This window comes from Armigeres subalbatus, chromosome 3 (assembly GCF_024139115.2).
Source record: "Armigeres subalbatus isolate Guangzhou_Male chromosome 3, GZ_Asu_2, whole genome shotgun sequence".
NCBI classification, from domain to species: Eukaryota; Metazoa; Arthropoda; class Insecta; order Diptera; family Culicidae; genus Armigeres; species Armigeres subalbatus.
The window spans coordinates 226,938,624-226,957,086 of record NC_085141.1 but is presented as its reverse complement, the minus strand read 5'-3'; the positions used below and the strand labels follow the sequence as shown (position 1 = coordinate 226,957,086).

Sequence of the window (18,463 nt, the reverse complement as noted above, 5' to 3'; positions counted from 1 at the left end):
CAATACTGGATTGCAAACAAATGTATGCGGTGTCGCAGGAGGGAGAGAAGCGAGTTTATTCTCCGTCTGATTCTTTCTGCGTCACCTTCTCCGGGTCCACACTGCCTGACTACGTAGTGATTGGCAAACTTCGACTACCTGTTCGGTTGTATGTACCGAAGGTGATGAATTGTGTTAATTGCAAGCAGCTGGGCCACACCGCTCAGCACTGCTGCAATAAACCTCGCTGTGCATCATGCGGAGAGAAGCATGTGGGTGGCGTGTGCAAAACGGCACCGAAATTTGTATATTGCAACGAAGGCCCTCCACATGCTCTTGAAGCTTGTCCGTCGAAGCTACGCCAAGATGCTGCGGAAGGCCGCTTCGCCGGTTGTTTCTGACACCATCTACTCGTCTCTTCCTTTGGACGATCAAGGTAGCTCTGACTCTGAAAATGGAAATGGGGCCTTTGTTTTCAAAGGCTCAACGAGGAAACGAGTAAAACAAAGCCAGCGTCCCTCGAAAAAGCCTAGAAATCAGCCTCAAAGTGAGCCCCACTCCAACATGGCGAAATCAAACGCAGGTGCCCGAGCCACGGTTGCACTTGGGAGATTTGAACTCCCACGGAACGGGCTGGGGGGAACTGTACGACGACAATCGTTCATCAATGATATACGACCTCTGCGACGACTTTAATATGACAATTTTGAATACAGGAGAAGTTATACGAGTGGCTCCTCCAGCAAGAGATAGCCGTCTAGATCAGAGCTTCCCAAACCTTTGGGTATGCGACCCACCTAGCAAAATTATATATGTCTCGCGACCCACCTATGAAAAAATGCATTTTACCAAGTAGTAGGGTAAAGGATGTATTTTGGACCACCCTTACCGGGGATCTTATTTTGGACTTCTTCTTCTTCTTATTGGCATTACATACCCACACTGGGACAGAGCCGCCTCGCAGCTTAGTGTTCATTAAGCACTTCCACCACAGTTATTAACTGCGAGGTTTCTAAGCCAAGGTGTCATTTTGCAATCGTATATCATGAGGCTAACACGATGATACTTTTATGCTCAGGGAAGTCGAGACAATTTCCAATCCGAAAATTGTCTAGACCGGCACCGGGAATCGAACCCAGCCACCCTCAGCATGGTCTTGCTTTGTAGCCGCGCGTCTTACCGCACGGCTAAGGAGGGCCCCTTATTTTGGACTACCAAGAGTAATTTGCACTCAGTGGTCCAAAATATGAGCCGTCGAACTGGTGGTCCAAAATACCTCCCTTACCCTATTAAGCATTAATTGAATCAGAATGTCATCTGTTTCGGCTTCTTCCACATAAAAAATATTCACGTTACCTTACATGTACAAATGCAAAAAATGACGAACATGGTATTGTTTGTCAAAATGTTAGCGTTTTTATTTTACTTCATTAGGGGACAGCTTTTAGGCATAAATGTTTAAATAAAATAGCGTGGTGATGGATATTTAAAATAAAATGCGGTTTGAACTTGAAATAATGTTCCTGAAAAAATGATCAAAAGGTTCGGCATTTGAGCTGCAATTAATATTTGTTCTGCGCGACCCACCAACAATCCGCTCGCGACCCCCCTGGGGGTCGGGACCCACAGTTTGGGAAACCATGGTCTAGATCTTTCCTTTTGTTCGAGCTCATTATCGTTGGACTGTACTTGGAAGGTGGTCCAAGATCCCCATGGTAGTGATCATTTGCCGATCGAAGTTTTAATTTCCAATGGACATAATCAATCCGCTTCTATCGACTTCTCATATGACCTCACAAAGCACATCGATTGGGGGAAATATGGGGAGGCCATCATCAATGGCATACAGTCGATAGAAACACTTCCACCGCATGAATAGTACCAGTTTCTATCTCAGTTGGTTATTGACAGCGCTCTCCATGCACAACGCCGGCCGGTGCCAGGAGCTTCGGTTCGTAGGAAACCACATAGTCCGTGGTGGGACACCGCGTATACACAGCTCTATCGTGAGAAATCCAACGCGTTTAAGGAATTTCGGAAACACGGATTGATCGTTCTTCACAAACGGTACATCGCGCTTGAAGTCCAGTTCAAGAAGCTGGTCAAGGTGAAGAAACGCGAATATTGGCGCACTTTCGTTGAAGGCTTGTCGCGCGAGACTTCAATGAAATCTCTTTGGACCGTCGGAAGGAGAATGCGAAACGCGTCGTCCGTTAACGAAGATCGTGAAAGCTCGTCGCGGTGGATACTCGACTTTGCAAAGAAAGTTTGTCCGGATTCGGTACCAGTGGAACAAGTATCACGTGATACTTTTGCTGACAGGGATGATATGGATCACCCCTTTTTGATGATCGAATTCTCGCTCGCTCTCCTTTCATGCAACAATTCTGCTCCGGGGATGGATAGAATCAGGTTCAATTTGCTCAAAAACCGGCTTGACAAATGGGTTGAATCTAATGGTTTGTTGTCAGATACACACTTTGGTTTTCGTAGGGGAAAGGGGACGAACGACTGTCTTGCGTTGCTTTCTTCAGAAATTCAGTTAACTTTCGTAAAAAAGAGCAAATGGGCTCAGTATTTTTGGACATTAAGGGGGCTTTTGATTCAGTTTGCGTCGATGTCTTATCCGACAAGCTTCACGCCTGTGGACTTTCTCCAATTTTAAACAACTATGTGTACAATTTGTTGTCAGAGAAGCGTATGAGTTTTTCTCATGGTGACTTGGCAACTTCACGAATTAGCTACATGGGTATCCCCCAGGGCTCATGTTTGAGCCCCCTTCTTTACAATTTTTACGTCAGAGACATTGATGAATGTCTCATGCCAAATTGCTCGTTGAGACAGCTTGCAGATGATTGTGTTGTATCCGTTTCGGGGCCAACAGCGGTTGATCTGCAAGGACCATTGCAAGTTACTTTGGACAATTTGTCTACTTGGGCTTTAAAGCTGGGTATCGAATTCTCCCCGGAGAAAACTGAGATGGTTGTCTTTTCAAAAAAACATAAGCCGGCTAAGTTCTCGCTTCAACTGATGGGTAAGACAATCACTCATAGCATGTCTTCTAAATACCTCGGGGTCTGGTTCGACTCGAAATGCACCTTCGGGAAGCACATTGTGTATCTGACACAAAAATGCCAGAAACGAATCAACTTCCTGCGAACAATAACCGGAACATGGTGGGGAGCACACCCCGAAGATCTCATCACGTTGTATCGAACAACAATTCTGTCGGTTCTCGAATACGGTAGCTTCTGCTTCCAGTCCGCGGCGAAAACTCACATGCTGAAGCTTCAACGGATTCAGTACCGCTGTCTCCGTATCGCGTTGGGTTGTATGAATTCGACTCATACGATGAGTCTGGAAGTACTTGCGGGAGTACTGCCTCTGACAGATCGTTTCGCGGAATTATCGCTCCGGTTCCTCATCCGTTGTGAGGTTCTCAATCCATTGGTTATTGACAACTTCGAGAAGCTGCTCGAACAAAACCCTCAATCTCGATTCATGAGTATTTACCACTGGTATATGACGCTTGAGGTAAGCCCATCTTCGGTTGACACCAATCGTGCTAACTTCTTAGACTCCTACACTCCTACAGTTCCTCTGTATCATTTGATCTGTCCATGAAGCAGGAGGTTCATGGAATACCAGACTTCCTTCGTGCGGAGGTAATACCTCCATTATTTGCAAGCAAATACGGGCACGCCAGCCAGGAGAGAAGCTTTTTCACAGACGGGTCAAAAATGGATGACTCCACTGGTTTCGGTGTTTTCAACGTTTTCCATAGCGCCTACTTTAAGCTCAAAGAGCCTTGTTCCGTGTATACTGTTGAGCTAACAGCTATACACTATTCACTCGAGCAAATCGCATCTCTACCTCCTGATCACTTTTTCATCTTCACCGACAGCCTAGGTTCACTGGAGGCTGTTCGGTCAATAAAACCGGTGAAGCACTCAGCGTATCTCCTAAATGGGATAAGAAAAGCATTGAGTGCTCTATCGAAACGGTAATTTACAATCACCATGGCTTGGGTCCCTTCTCATTGCTCGATTCCGGGCAATGAGAAAGCGGACTCTTTGGCTAAGGTGGGCGCTGTGGAAGGTGATATTTATGATAGGCAAATCACCTTCGATGAATTTTTCACATTAGTTCGTAAGGAAACCTTGACAAGCTGGCAACAGAAATGGACTAATGGGGAGTTGGGTAGATGGCTGTATTCAATTCGCCCGCAGGTATCGAAGCGTCCATGGTTCAAAAAATTGAATATGGGACGAGACTTCATTCGAACCATGTGTCGTCTAATGTCCAATCACTACACTTTATGCACATCTTTTCAGAGTGGGGCTCTCAGAGGGTAATCTCTGTGTTTGCGGCGAAAACTATCAAGATATCGATCATGTCGTGTGGGCGTGCGAAGAGCATCGTGGCCCCAGATCTGCTTTAACTGAACATCTCCGGGTCCAAGGAAAACAACCAAAGCCTATTAGGGAAATGTTGGCGGGTCTTGACCTCGAATACATGTCCCTTGTCTACCAATTCTTGAAAGTTGCTGATGTTAGACTGTAACCATTGTCCACCCATCCCTTTTGCTATCGTAATCCTTCAAGAATGTCTTCATCTTGTCGTCACTCCCCAGGCCCGCCGTTTAACCCCATCCGTATGTCTTCCTCTCGTTGTTGTCTCCCCAAGGAAATGCGTCTTTGTCCCGTTACAGATGTGAAACATCACCAAGAATGCCAACCATGTGAACATCAGCATTGTAATTAATTAAGCACCCTAAATTCCTTTCCCTTCCTACTGTATTATTGTATTCCCTAACCTCGACCTAACCCTATATATAAGAATCATAAAATGTATAGAAAAATATGATTTCGGCTCCGTAACGCTTCATGGCAAATGAGCCTACCAAATAAACGAAAGATTAAAAAAAAAACCTGCTCGCAGAGCAAGATTACTTTTGACAGATATCGAATCATTTTCCATCGATGTCCTATTGGAATTGCTGGGTAGCACCAGCCATTCTTATAACGGGGTGATTTTTTAATTTTCGAACTGTCACTTTTAAGTTTAATTCTCCAAATGAGACAGACCCTAAGAGTAATTTCATTTGCGTGCAGCATGTTGTCTGTTGGAAAGGCATCCTTCAGGGCATGAATTGGCAGTTAATTTATAAACAAGCAAATTGTGCTCAATGACTTTAAAAAGCAATATTATTTATTGAACAGTTGCAACCGATTAAAACATTATGCCGATACGACATGTTTTGTGAATTGAGATATTGTTACGACACAAATTATAAGTTTTATGTTAATCGAGTGTGTGCCACAGATCCAATTTTGATCTAAATAATTTAAAGCTAAAGAAGAATTCAATAATAAATTACTTTGATGTTTCCATGTGTTTTAGTTAAATGCACTTGGGTCATCTCATGCGCTTTTTTATTTAACTCATCTATTTTTACGTAGATTTTGGAATATACACGTTTTTACGCAAATTTTCCTCATAGATTTTTCACGCGATTTATCGAAATCGTCAAAAAATACGTGAAAACTTCAAAAACCCGATTTTAGTTGAAGTCGTTTTTACGCGGATTTCGGAATAATTAGAGATTGCATATTGTCTGGAAACTATAAAAGTAGACATTCTTTTCCTCAAGAGACAATAATAAAACATTTATTCTCTTCCCGTAGAGGAATAATAACCAATATAATTAAAAACTTTCAGCAAGAAATAACTGATTAATTATTTTAGAGCGTCTTAGGGGAAATGCTACAAGGTTAAAAGACTATTATTCTTCCATTTACTTCCACTATTAACTTTTTTATGTATCAACAAGCAGATACGCATTTCGTTTCCTACTTGGAAACTTCTTCAGTGTTTGTTATCGTTTGTCGATAACAAACACTGAAGAAGTTTCCAAGTAGGAAACGAAATGCGTATCTGCTTGTTGATACATAAAAAAGTTAATAGTGGAAGTAAATGGAAGAATAATAGTCTTTTAAGAAATAACTCTCGAACAACATTCAAAAGCTATAAAGGTGACGAGTGTTTTTCATTCGACTTGAGTCGTTTTTCAGTGTGCTATCGAGCTTCCGCATAATGCCAAAACATCTCGTTATTCTGGTACCGTCAACGGGGGTGTCATTGGGCCAAAATGTGGTATGCTCCAAGTAAATGTTACAAAGCTCTAGTAGTTAACATTGGAATCAAGTTTTAATTAGTTTGGTACAAGCTTGAATAATAAATTTACCGCTTTGTGGGGAAAAAATAATTAATTATGGAAATTCTTCAAAGTTATATGTTGTTCAAAATTGGCCCATTCTCACCCCGCACAGAGGGTGACATTGGGCCAAACGAAATAGTTCAGCGGTGAAGATGGAACGATTCAATCGTTCATTCAAAATAATTGCCTACATTACGGCTCTTACCAACTATGTATGGCAAATCAACTGAAGGCTTGGCTCAATCTCACCCCTTTTTTGCGTGTATTGCTCGTTGCTACGATAAACCAGAACCGTTCAATAATTAATAATAAAATTCTATAAATCAACAACAGATTATCGTAACATGATAACCAGGTATCCATTGATCTAAAAACTAGTTATGTAATAGATTTGTGTGACATTACTGACACTATTTTAATACGGGTTCATTCGCTCAAAAGTTTTACATTCAAATTCCAAGCATTATCGTTCGAGCACAATTAGTTCTTGGAATTTGTTTTGTGATTTCCTAGACGTGAATTTTAATATAATTTCGAACCGTTTGAAGTTTTCATCAAAATTCGTAACAGTTTCTGAGATATTAGGAGTTGAAACATTTTTCGTTTTCGGCCCAATCTTACCCCCTAGGCCCAATGTCACCCCGAAAAACGGTACCTTCTCGAGATCGAATCGAAACCCGCAATGCCAATCATGTTCGACTCGATAGAATTACGTTCGAATCGAGATGCACAATTCCACCCCTGGTTGATGGATAAGAAGACATTAACTAGCAGACAATCTGATACTATTCTGAAAAATTTAATTCTTTATCTTGTGTCATTTTCAGCTTTTATTCAACTTTTACGGCGGATTTATCATCATCATACCATGATGCTTCAGTCTCTTGGTTTCTTGTGTAGAATAACATTACGCAGAAAAACCATCGCTGAAACATGCATAATGCGGAATTCGAAACAGTAACGTAACAAATCATTTGCATTTACTCTTCGCATGATTTTTGAGATAATAAACAGTTGCGGTTTGTTGTTAATTATTGGGGATGGTCAATAGGTTGACTTTAGAGTAACCTTAACTGGGTTTGTTAGCATATAGATTTCGGTGAGGTGAAACCACACGAAGCGTGTTTGTGCCATTCGTACAAACATGTTTTTCGAACAGTCTAATTACTAGATTACACACATCCCTACCTATCTCAACAAGCCGCTCACACGTTCAGTTTTGTTTGAGTTACCGCTTAGAATTAAACACTTACCGTTGATCTATAAACAGAAGTTGTTTCTTACACTCGCTACCGAAATGCAGTACACTTTGGAGTGAATTAAACACCTCTCCACGTGATAACGTATCAAAACTAAAATAAATTGCAAACGAACACTCAGCTGTACCGAGGTTTCACCTTCTCCGGAAGCATTTGTGCGATGAAAGAAACCGGCTGTAGATCTCCCAGAGCAGCGTTATTGAATTTCACGATTAGGTTCTCGCGGCTGTCGGCGGGAGACGCAGGCTGTGTATAAATACACAAAAGCAAATCTACTCCCAATAGTGGACCGCGAACGACTAACAACCGATCCTCTGCACTGAAGAAGACGATTGAAGAGAAACTGCATCTCTACATATTGGACAACTGCAACTGTGGAAAATTATTGGAGTGCAATGCAAGTGTAGGTGCGTTCAGTCGCAAGAATGACATCACACGGGTCGTTAGGAGGGTTTACGGGGGATGGTGATGATGAGCAGTAACGAGAGCAATCTTATTTTGTGCGTTCGATTGCATTAGTATAATATACCTAAGCATGCTGGAGGGAGTATACAAAGAAAAGCATCGACAATCAATGAGTAATAGTTTATTAAAAGTTCATTGGCTCTTAAAATACAGAATCACTGCATTAGATAGCGGATAAAACAGTGCAAAACGCTTTTTGAGTATTCCTTTAGTTCTAACATTATACAGGTTAAATAATAATATTGTCAAAATATTAGGGTTACTGCTCTTGGCCTTCATCTCATAGCTCCGATATTCATCCAAAACAAAGCAATGAAAAGGTATTCGATTTGTTTCTTATTTTTGTGTTCTTTGAGCAGTGAGCACACATGTTAGCAAAAAGAAGCGACGGGTGTCGTATTTCTTTGTTTCGCGATGAGATGAATATATGTTCAGTGAGATGGAAAACGGTGTAGTTCCCCTAGATAGGTAAATAGGAAAACCAGAGATTTTTCGCTTTTGGAAGAAACATCTAAAGCACTACCCTCTATGTACTGCGCGCCTCCACACACTGTACGTACATATCAGAATGCTGATTTCCCGACGAAAGTGGCGCATTGTTTCCTAAGAGCTGCCAACTAAAAAGCGTTTCGCCTCCGTGGGCTTTCCTGCAATAAAATATCATTTTTGCCTTTCTCGTATACATTGTGGCCTAGTTAGACCCCAGTTAGCTATGTTTTTAACTGTTGCATAAGATGAAGATATACTAAAGAAAATTGTTACAACTGAGAGATTAGCCATCTTTACTTAGCGAGCACATATTGCCCCTTTCACCCAAACTCAGACCGCAGCTTGGATCGGAGGAGAAACGCTTTTCGAATAAATACTATTCTTTCTTAGGGGCCGTACCCAAATTACGTAAGCAATTTTCTGAGATATAAACGCCAAAAATCATCGCAACAACCTCTTAACAGAAGGTTTTGGTGCGCTCTGCAAGTCCTGTGAACATTGCGATTCGTTCCGTTCACGTTTCGACCATGTTATTAGCATTTGTAATAAATTCAAGAATTTTGTAGAACAACGACTTTCAGAGGAAACAGTGTTTTTATCCTCTTGGGAGCTTGAAAATGACTTTAACATGGTCAAAACGTGTACGGAACGAATTGCAATGTTCACAAGACTTGTGATTCTGGGCTGACCGGTTGGATTTTTTATACTTTTTGTAAACATGAAGAGGTCTTATATGCGCCAGAATTATTTTATTTATTTAACCCTTTTGTTACCGACAAAAAAAAACACCCTTACGTTACCGACAGGGTACCCGGGTACCCACGGACTTAAAATGATCATAACATAGTCAGTTTTTCACCGATTTCGACGATTTTGGTTGCTACGGATGCAGGAACTTACCCGCTATTCGATACATGTTACAGAGAACCGATTCGGATTACCTGGTAACCGGAATTCCGGATTAACTGGGCCAAGTCCCAAAGTATATGTGAATTGAAGATATATATTCAACCAAATGAAGATTTCTTGCGTGATGACTAATAAACTTCGTTGGAAATTTAAAGAATATAACTTAACTACGTTACAGGACCTTTTTATGAATTAATCCCGGAACGGTTATTCCGGAAACAGGTTCCCGTCGGGCCTAAAGTGGCCACAAACTCATTTTGAAGAAACCCTGGCAATATGGGTATCAAAATTCATGAAATTGTTTCGGAAGCATGATCTGATAAGTAATTGGACCATTGGATGGTTTGACAGCGTACCGGTCATCCTGGAACAGGTTCCCGTGGGGCCTAAAGTGGCCACAAACTCGTTTTGAAGAAACCCTGGCAATATGGGTATCAAAATTCATGAAATTGTATCGGAAGCATGATCTGATAAGTAATTGAACCATCAATGGTTTGACAACAGACCGGTCATCCTGGAACAGGTTCCCGTGGGGCCTTAAGTGGCCACAAACTCATTCTGAAGAAACCCTGGCAATATGGGTATCAAAATCCATGAAATTGTTTCGGAAGCATGATCTGATAAGTAATTGAACCATTGGATGGTTTGACAACGGGCCGGACATCCTGGAACAGGTTCCCGTGGGGCCTAACGTGGCCACAAACTCATTTTGAAGAAACCCTGGCAATATGGGTATCAAAATTCATGAAATTGTATCGGAAGCATGATCCGATAAGTAATTGAACCATAGGATGGTTTGAAAACGGGCCGGTCATCCTGGAACAGGTTCTCGTGGGGCCTAAAGTGGCCGCAATCTCATTCTGAAGAAACCCTGGCAATATGGGTATCAAAATTCATGAAATTGTTTCGGAAGCATGATCTTTCGGGTTATTAGGCCATAAGATGGTTTGACAATGGACCGGTCATTCTCACACAGGTTTCCGAGGGGACCCTCATTTAGAAGAAACACTTGCTCTCTTCTTTTCCCGTTATTTCTTGTCAAAAAGACTTAAAAATTCTTGACAGGTACTCAGAAATGATTTATAATAAACCACAGACGCTGTAAGTATCATTGATGTTTGCTGAATAATTTACAAAAATAAAAAGAACGGTTGAAATTTTCAAAAAATTTTATGGATGCAAAATGGGTAAAAACGTGACAAAATCGGAACGTGATGAAATCGGGTCGAAAATGTGATAAAGTCGGAGGTAGATAAAATCGGGGAGTGACAAAATCGGGTCAACACTGTGTAACTTTTCACTTCTCTCTTCTCATTTCTCTCATTTCACTTTTCACTTTTTACTTTCAATTTGTCACTTCTCACTTCTCACTATTCACTCCTCACTTCTCATTCGACCCAATAACCATTCGGCCTAACAGCCATTCAGCCTGATGACCCAACATCAGTCCCATCTTCTTGGAAAAACATGTTTCCGAAAATATTTCAAGAACTTTGATGCCAGGGTGTCTTCTAAATGAGTTTGTGGCCACTAAAGGCCTTTCGGGAACTTGTTCTAGCATGACTGTTCTGGTTGATATCCATCCTATGGTTTCAACTTTATGAATAACATGTTTCAGGAAAAATTCCAAGAATTTTGATACCCATATTGCCAGGGTTTATTCTAAATGAGTTTTCGGCCCCTGTTGGCTTTCCGGGAACTTGTTCCAGAATGACCGTTCCGGTTGATATCCATCCTATGGTCTCAACTACATGGACACGTGTTCCCGGAACAATTCCAAAAATTTTGATACCCATATTGCCAGAGTTTATTCTAAATGGCCCCTACGGACCCTCGGGGAACCTATTCCAGAATGACCGTTCCGGTTGATATCCATCCTATGGTCTTAACTACATGGAAAATATGTTCCCAGAACAATTCCAAGAATTTTGGTACCCATATTGTTAGGGTTTATTCTAAATGAGTTTTTGGCCCCTTCGGACCCTCCGGGAACCTGTTCCAGAATGACCGTTCCGGTTCATATCCATCCTATGGTCTCAACTACATGGAAATTATGTTTCCGGAACAATTCCAAGAATTTTGATACCCATATTGCTAGGGTTTATTCAAAATGAGTTTTTGGCCACTACGGGCCCTCCGGGAACCTGTTCCAGAATGACCGTTCCGGTTCACATCCATCCTATGGTTTCAACTATATGAATAACATGTTCCCGAAACAATTTCAAGAATTTTGATACCCATATTGCCAGGAATGAATTTGCGGTCACTATAGGGCCCACGGGAACCTATTCCGGGATGTCCGTTCCGAGTCCATATGATCACGTGGTCCTAATACGCTGGGAAGTCATAACCCTCGAATTTTCTGCGAAACTGGTAGCTCAGGGTACAAGAAATCATCATTTGGATTCTATAAGATCAACTTCTCCATTTTTGTGACATGGTCTAGCAAATCCGGAACTCCGGTAACCAGGTAATCCGGATCGGTCCTATGTGACATGGAACGGATAAAAGATAAATTTCTTAATCCATAGCAAACGGAATCGTCCAAATCGGTTGAAAACTGACGAAGTTATGGTCATACCAAAACGTGGGTACCCGGGTACCCTGTCGGTACGTTACGGGGTAAAAATATTCAGAAGCCCCTCCCCAAGCCCCCCCTTACTGGATTTTCATTTTCGTACCACCCAAACCTTAATTTTGCCGAGTTTGAAGATGTCACGGAGTTTCAATTTCCTGCGATGTTCAGAACCCTAAAAAAAATTCACTTGAAAACGAAAAAGGTACCCGGGTACCCTGTCGGTAACAAAAGGGTTAAAAAAATCCTCTAGTAAAGTAGTTATTTAAAAAATCCCCTAATAAAACCAGGCACAATTCCTTAATCCTTTCAGGGTCAAATTTTTCTAAGCAGTATTACCCAGTAAATTTGATATGTTCCATTAGCTTTCGTGATTAATAATGGAAAACTGACAAAACAAGTTGAATTTTTTTTTCGGCTGTACTAGGTCATCCAAACTATCCTTATGTCCGGAACTTGCGATCTACAGTCACCATGTATTCAACCATATCCATAACATATTCCTGAAGATCAAGAGACATGGTCAGATTGATTTGGAATATCCTGGGTCATCCAAACTCTCCTTGAGTTCAGAACAGCCACATAACATATTCATGGAAGATCAGAAGACATGGTCAGATGGTCTTGGGATATCCTGGGTCATCGAAACCGACCTTGAGCTCAGAACTTGTGATCTGCAGCCACGAAGCTAGGCTTTTTGGCCTTAAAAGCATGGATATGTATTCATCTTTATCCATAACATATTCCAAAATGCCAGGAGACATGGTAAAATGGTTTTTGAACATCCAAACTGTTTTTGTGTTCAGAACTTGCGATCTACAGCCACGACACTAGCTTTTCTCGTCACTAGAGACTTGCATATGTATTTAAGCATTCCAGAAGACCAGGAGACATGATAAGTTGGTTCTGGGACATTCTGAGTTATACAAGCCGTCCTTGAGTTCAGAACTTGCGATCTACAGCCACCATTCTAGCTTTTTTCGTCGTTTCAAGCTTGGATATGTATACAGCCATATCCATAATACATTCCTGAAGATCAAGGGACATGTTTTTGGGATATCCTGGGTCATTAAAACCGTCTTTAAGGTCTAAGCTTACTAACTACAGGCGCAGCAGTATATTTTCCAGGTAACCCTAAGCATTTGAAAAATCCGTAGGTGCGACTATACCGCTGTCACAGTGCAAACATGTTTTATACTGGCTTATGAAGTCTGGATTATATAGTTTAATATTGCCGAAAAGACGAAGTATTATTATTTATTTAATCAGACTAAGGCCGAAGTGGCCTGTGCGGTATATAAGAGTCTTCTCCATTCGGCTCGGTCCATGGCTACACGTCGCCAACCACGCAGTCTACGGAGGGTCCGCAAGTCATCTTCCACCTGATCGATCCACCTTGCCCGCTGCGCACCTCGCCTTCTTGTGCCCGTCGGATCGTTGTCGAGAATTATTTTCACCGGGTTACTGTCCGACATTCTGGCTACGTGCCCGGCCCATCGCAGTCGTCCGATTTTCGCGGTGTGAACGATGGATGGTTCTCCCAACAGCTGATGCAATTCGTGGTTCATTCGCCTCCTCCACGTACCGTCCGCCATCTGCACCCCACCATAGATGGTACGCAGCACTTTCCTTTCGAAAACTCCAAGTGCGCGTTGGTCCTCCACGAGCATCGTCCAGGTCTCGTGTCCGTAGAGGACTACCGGTCTAATTAGCGTTTTGTAGATTGTCAGTTTGGTACGGCGGCGAACTCTATTCGATCGGAGCGTCTTGCGGAGTCCAAAGTACGTACGATTTCCAGCCACTATGCGTCTCCGAATTTCTCTGCTGGTGTCATTTTCGGCAGTCACCAGTGAGCCCAAGTACACAAATTCTTCTACCACCTCGATTTCGTCACCACCGATGCAAACTCGCGGTGGGTGGCTCACATTGTCTTCTCTTGAACCTCTTCCTATCATGTACTTCGTCTTCGACGTGTTGATGACTAGTCCGATCCGCTTAGCTTCCCTCTTCAGTCTGATGTAGGCTTCCTCCATCTTCTCAAAGTTACGTGCCATAATATCTATGTCGTCGGCGAAACCAAATAGCTGGACGGACTTATTGAAAATTGTACCACTCGTGTTAATCCCTGCTCTTCGTATTACCCCTTCCAAAGCGATGTTGAATAGCAAACACAAAAGACCATCACCTTGCCGTAACCCTCTGCGGGTTTCGAAGGGACTCGAGAATGCCCCTGAAACTCGAACTACGCACATCAACCGATCCATCGTCGCTTTGATCAACCGTGTCAGTTTATCCGGAAAACCGTGTTCGTGCATTAGCTGCCATAGCTGGTCCCGATCGATTGTATCATATGCGGCTTTGAAGTCAATGAATAGATGATGTGTGGGCACGTTGTATTCGCGGCATTTCTGCAGTACTTGGCGAATGGCGAACACCTGGTCCGTGGTGGAGCGTTCGCCCATAAAACCCGCCTGGTACTGCCCCACGAACTCCCTTGCAGTTGGTGCTAGTCGACGGCATAAAATTTGGGAGAGTACCTTGTAGGCGGCGTTCAGCAATGTGATTGCGCGGTAGTTGCTACAATCCAGCTTATCGCCCTTTTGTAGATGGGACACACGACACCTTCCATCCACTCCTGCGGCAAAACTTCCTCCTCCCAAATCTTGGTAATGACCCAGTGCAGCGCTCTAGCCAGTGCCTCACCACCGTGTTTAAATAGCTCTCCTGGTAGTTGGTCAACCCCAGGGGCTTTGTTGTTCTTCAGCCGGCCAATCTCCTCATGGATTTCCTGGAGATCCGGAGCCGGTAGAATTATGTCCTGCGCGCGTTCTCCCAGGTCCATCACCATACCGCCATCTTCGTCTGCCACATCGCCATTCAGGTGTTCTTCGTAGTGCTGCCGCCACCTTTGGATCACCTCACGCTCGTTCGTAAGAAGGTTCCCGTTTATGTCCTTACACATATCAGGCTGTGGCACGTGGCCCTTACGTGAACGGTTTAACTTCTCATAGAACTTTCGTGTGTTATTAGCGCGGTACAGTTGCTCCGTTTCTTCACGGTCTCGATCTTCCTGCTGGCGCTTTTTCCTCCGGAAAATCGAGTTTTGTCTTTGTCTGTCCGCGCCTGTTTATATCGTGCCTCGTTCGCCCTCGTGCGGTGTTGCAGCAATCTCGCCCATGCTGCATTCTTCTCTTCCACTAACTGCTCACATTCGCCGTCATACCAGTCGTTTCTCTGATCCGGGGGCACCGTGCCAAGTGCAGCGGTTGCGGTGCTACCAATGGCGGATCGAATATCTCTCCAGCCATCTTCAAGAGACGCTGCGCCTAGCTGCTCTTCCGTTGGAAGTGCCACTTCTAGCTGCTGCGCGTATTCTTGGGCTAGTCTACCATCTTGTAGCCGCCCAATGTTAAGCCGCGGCGTCCGACTTCGACGCGTGTTGTACACCGTCGAGAGTTTTGAGCGCAGGCATACTGCAACGAGGTAGTGGTCGGATTCAATATTCGCACTGCGGTAAGTGCGGACGTTCGTGATGTCGGAGAAGAATTTACCGTCGATTAGAACGTGGTCGATTTGGTTTTCCGTTTCTTGGTTAGGTGTTCTCCATGTGGCCTTGTGGATATTTTTGCGGGGAAAGAAGGTGCTTCGGACTACCATTCCGCGGGAGGCTGCGAAGTTTATGCATCGTTGGCCGTTGTCATTCGATACGGTGTGCAGACTATCCGGTCCGATGACCGGTCTATACATTTCCTCCCTTCCTACCTGTGCGTTCATGTCACCGATGACGATTTTGACGTCCCGCAGTGGGCATCCATCGTATGTCTGCTCCAGCTGTGCGTAGAACGCTTCTTTCTCGTCGTCGGGTCTCCCTTCGTGTGGGCAGTGCACGTTGATGAGTTGAAGAAACGGCCTTTAATCCTCAGCTTGCACATCCTTGCGTTGATTGGCTGCCACCCAATCACGCGTTGGCGCACCTTACCCAGCACTATGAAGCCGGTTCCCAGCTCGTTGGTGGTGCCACAGCTTTGGTAGAAGGTAGCCGCTCGATGCCCGCTTTTCCACACTTTCTGTCCTGTCCAGCAAATCTCCTGCAGCGCCACGACGTCGAAGTTGCGGGGATGTAATTCATCGTAGATCATCCTGTCGCAACCTGCGAAACCTAGCGACTTGCAATTCCATGTTCCAAGCTTCCAATCGTGATCCTGTATTCGTCGCCTAGGTCTTTGCCGATTATATCGAGTCGCATTATCTCTTATATTGTTCGTAATGATTGGTTTTCTAGGCGGCTTATTGGGCCAGCGCAAACCTCCTGTCTCGTCGGAGGGCCGTCGTGTCAGGGCTGTTTAGCGTCCCACCTAACACCAGGACTTGGGCTTGTGCGCTTTGAGCGGCACACGGTCGCTTTGGTGGGGCCTACTTGCGGATACATGCAGCTTTTTATAGAGGTTTAACAGGGCCCACTGTCAAACCCCACCACATCCTAGGCAAGCCCCACAACTCGCAGATGGCCTGGGGAGGGATCGTCAAGCCCTTGGACATAGTCCCTGCTGCCCGAAAAGACGAAGTATAGTGCTAATGTTTTTTTTGGGTTTCCGTCACTCAAAGCTCCAATATATAGGCCCAACATTTCAAAAGGGGGACATTGCTTTTGTAAACAAGAGCTGCTCACATTGCAATCCAACACCACTGATAGAAGCAGTGAACCCTCTCCTATCATTAAATTGCGCTGGATTGCGTAGGTGAGCACAATATGGCACAGCAGCGACGTGAGGAGCTTTTGTTTAAAATAGCAGTTACTTCGAAGAAATGTAATGAAAATGGTTTAACACGTATCGGAACTATGAATGGCGAAAACCACTACAATCACAACTGTTGATTGAAGGTTCCGAACTCAAGAAAAGTTTGGACAATCTAAAATATTTACAAGCTGTCTTACAATGTCTTTTGGTCTTACATACATCACCTTGATGGATACATGTCGAAGCTTTGAGCAACAGAAGAAACCTTCAAAGCAGCTATAGCGTTCAAAAAATTAGATGATGCAGAAAATATAAAAACTATCTCACGATTTTAATTGACCACCCAGGAGCTGTACTGCACATGGTTAAATATAAACTGTTACTTCCGATTACCGAAATCGATAAAATTTTACTGAGTTTTTGAACAGCCGACTAAAGTCGGTAATAATTTGAATTACTGTAAACTCGGTAAACCGAAATGCTTATGACTTGTCAAGAAGTGCCGATCAAGTCAGTAATTATTATTACTGTCTTGTTTGGTAAAAGTTTTGTTTACTATTCGTTTGCTGAGTTTTTCAGTAAACAATATTTCTAAAATTACCTATAGGTATACCAAAATAAGAAAAAAAAAATGTTTTCCAAAAGTAGCAATAAAAAGAGTAAAGATCATTGTTTTACTGCAAATATTAGGCACTCGCTGAATTATTCATGTTCATTTGAAATTGATTATTTTTTAGCTCCAATCCGGAGACCTAGAATATCAAACCACTCCTTCAACTAAAATGTTCGTGACAATTTTCTATAGTTTTCATTATGTATTGCTGGATTTCACATGTAAATTTCTTTTCCGGCTGTACGAATCCAGATTGCACATTCCATGGCGATGAATGTATTCAAATGATGGCGATGAATGTATTCAAATCGACGAAAAATGTTTCTTTCTGCAGGAAAGTAATTTCAAGAATTTCTTTGTAGATTTTTCGGCTGAATTTCTGACGAAATCACTGGAAATAATTTCGGGAATTTCCAAAAGAATTACTTAAGGAATTTACAAAGACGCCGTTAAAGGAATTTCCGAAGGAATTTCGATGGAGTCCCAGAAGGAATTTAAAAGGGAATTGCTGAAGGAAGTCCTGATTTCCATAGGAACTTGTTAAGGAATTTTCATAGGAGATTCTCGGAGAAAAGCCCAAAAATATACATAGAGAAATTTGAGAATGTCGAAAATGTCTGCAGGAGTTTCTTTAGAATTTCCTTCAAGATTTCCTCCTTCATTTATCTTGAAAATTCGTTCTGGAGCTCCTAAAAAAATTCTCTTAATCCGTCCTAGAAGTTGCACGGTGGCGGAAACCCCGACAAAACTTCATTTTTTTGTATTTTTGCGAATCTCGTATTTTGTTAATTTTACACATTATATTAAATGAGCTAGGTCCTAAGTTTGATGATTGTAGCTTGTAAATTTAATTTTTGGTGACTTGTTAAAGTTGGTGCTGTGAAGCATCTCCCTATGTAAAGAAAAAAGAAATTTGACTATTTTTTTGTCGGGAAGGATTCGGAACGTTCTGGTATCATGTATCAAAATCTATTTTTTTTTTCTATTTTCCGGTGGTTAGTGTGGTGAATTGCGCCTAGCTGCGCCAAAGCTGGAAATTGACTTCTTCAATGTTAGAATGAGGACGCTGTTACTGTTTTAGATCCTAAGGCTAGGGCTTCCGGAAGTACTTGAGTAGCATAGCATATGTCAGATGACAATTCTAACCACAAAATGAATTCAGCAATCCAAACTTACTCTTTGGTGAAAAATTCATATTAGGTTTTGTCCGACATT

General features: G+C 42.8%; 1 protein-coding gene across 1 annotated transcript in view; it reads right to left on the bottom strand.

The window, feature by feature from the left end:
* Positions 1-7,817, bottom strand: part of LOC134220499 (SPRY domain-containing SOCS box protein 3) — a 28,328-nt gene extending 20,511 nt beyond the window's left edge. The window contains exon 1 of the mRNA XM_062699563.1: positions 7,453-7,817. The gene's annotated coding sequence lies outside the window, so the exon portion shown is untranslated. The remainder of the gene's footprint in view (positions 1-7,452) is intronic.
* Positions 7,818-18,463: the final 10,646 nt, after the last annotated feature.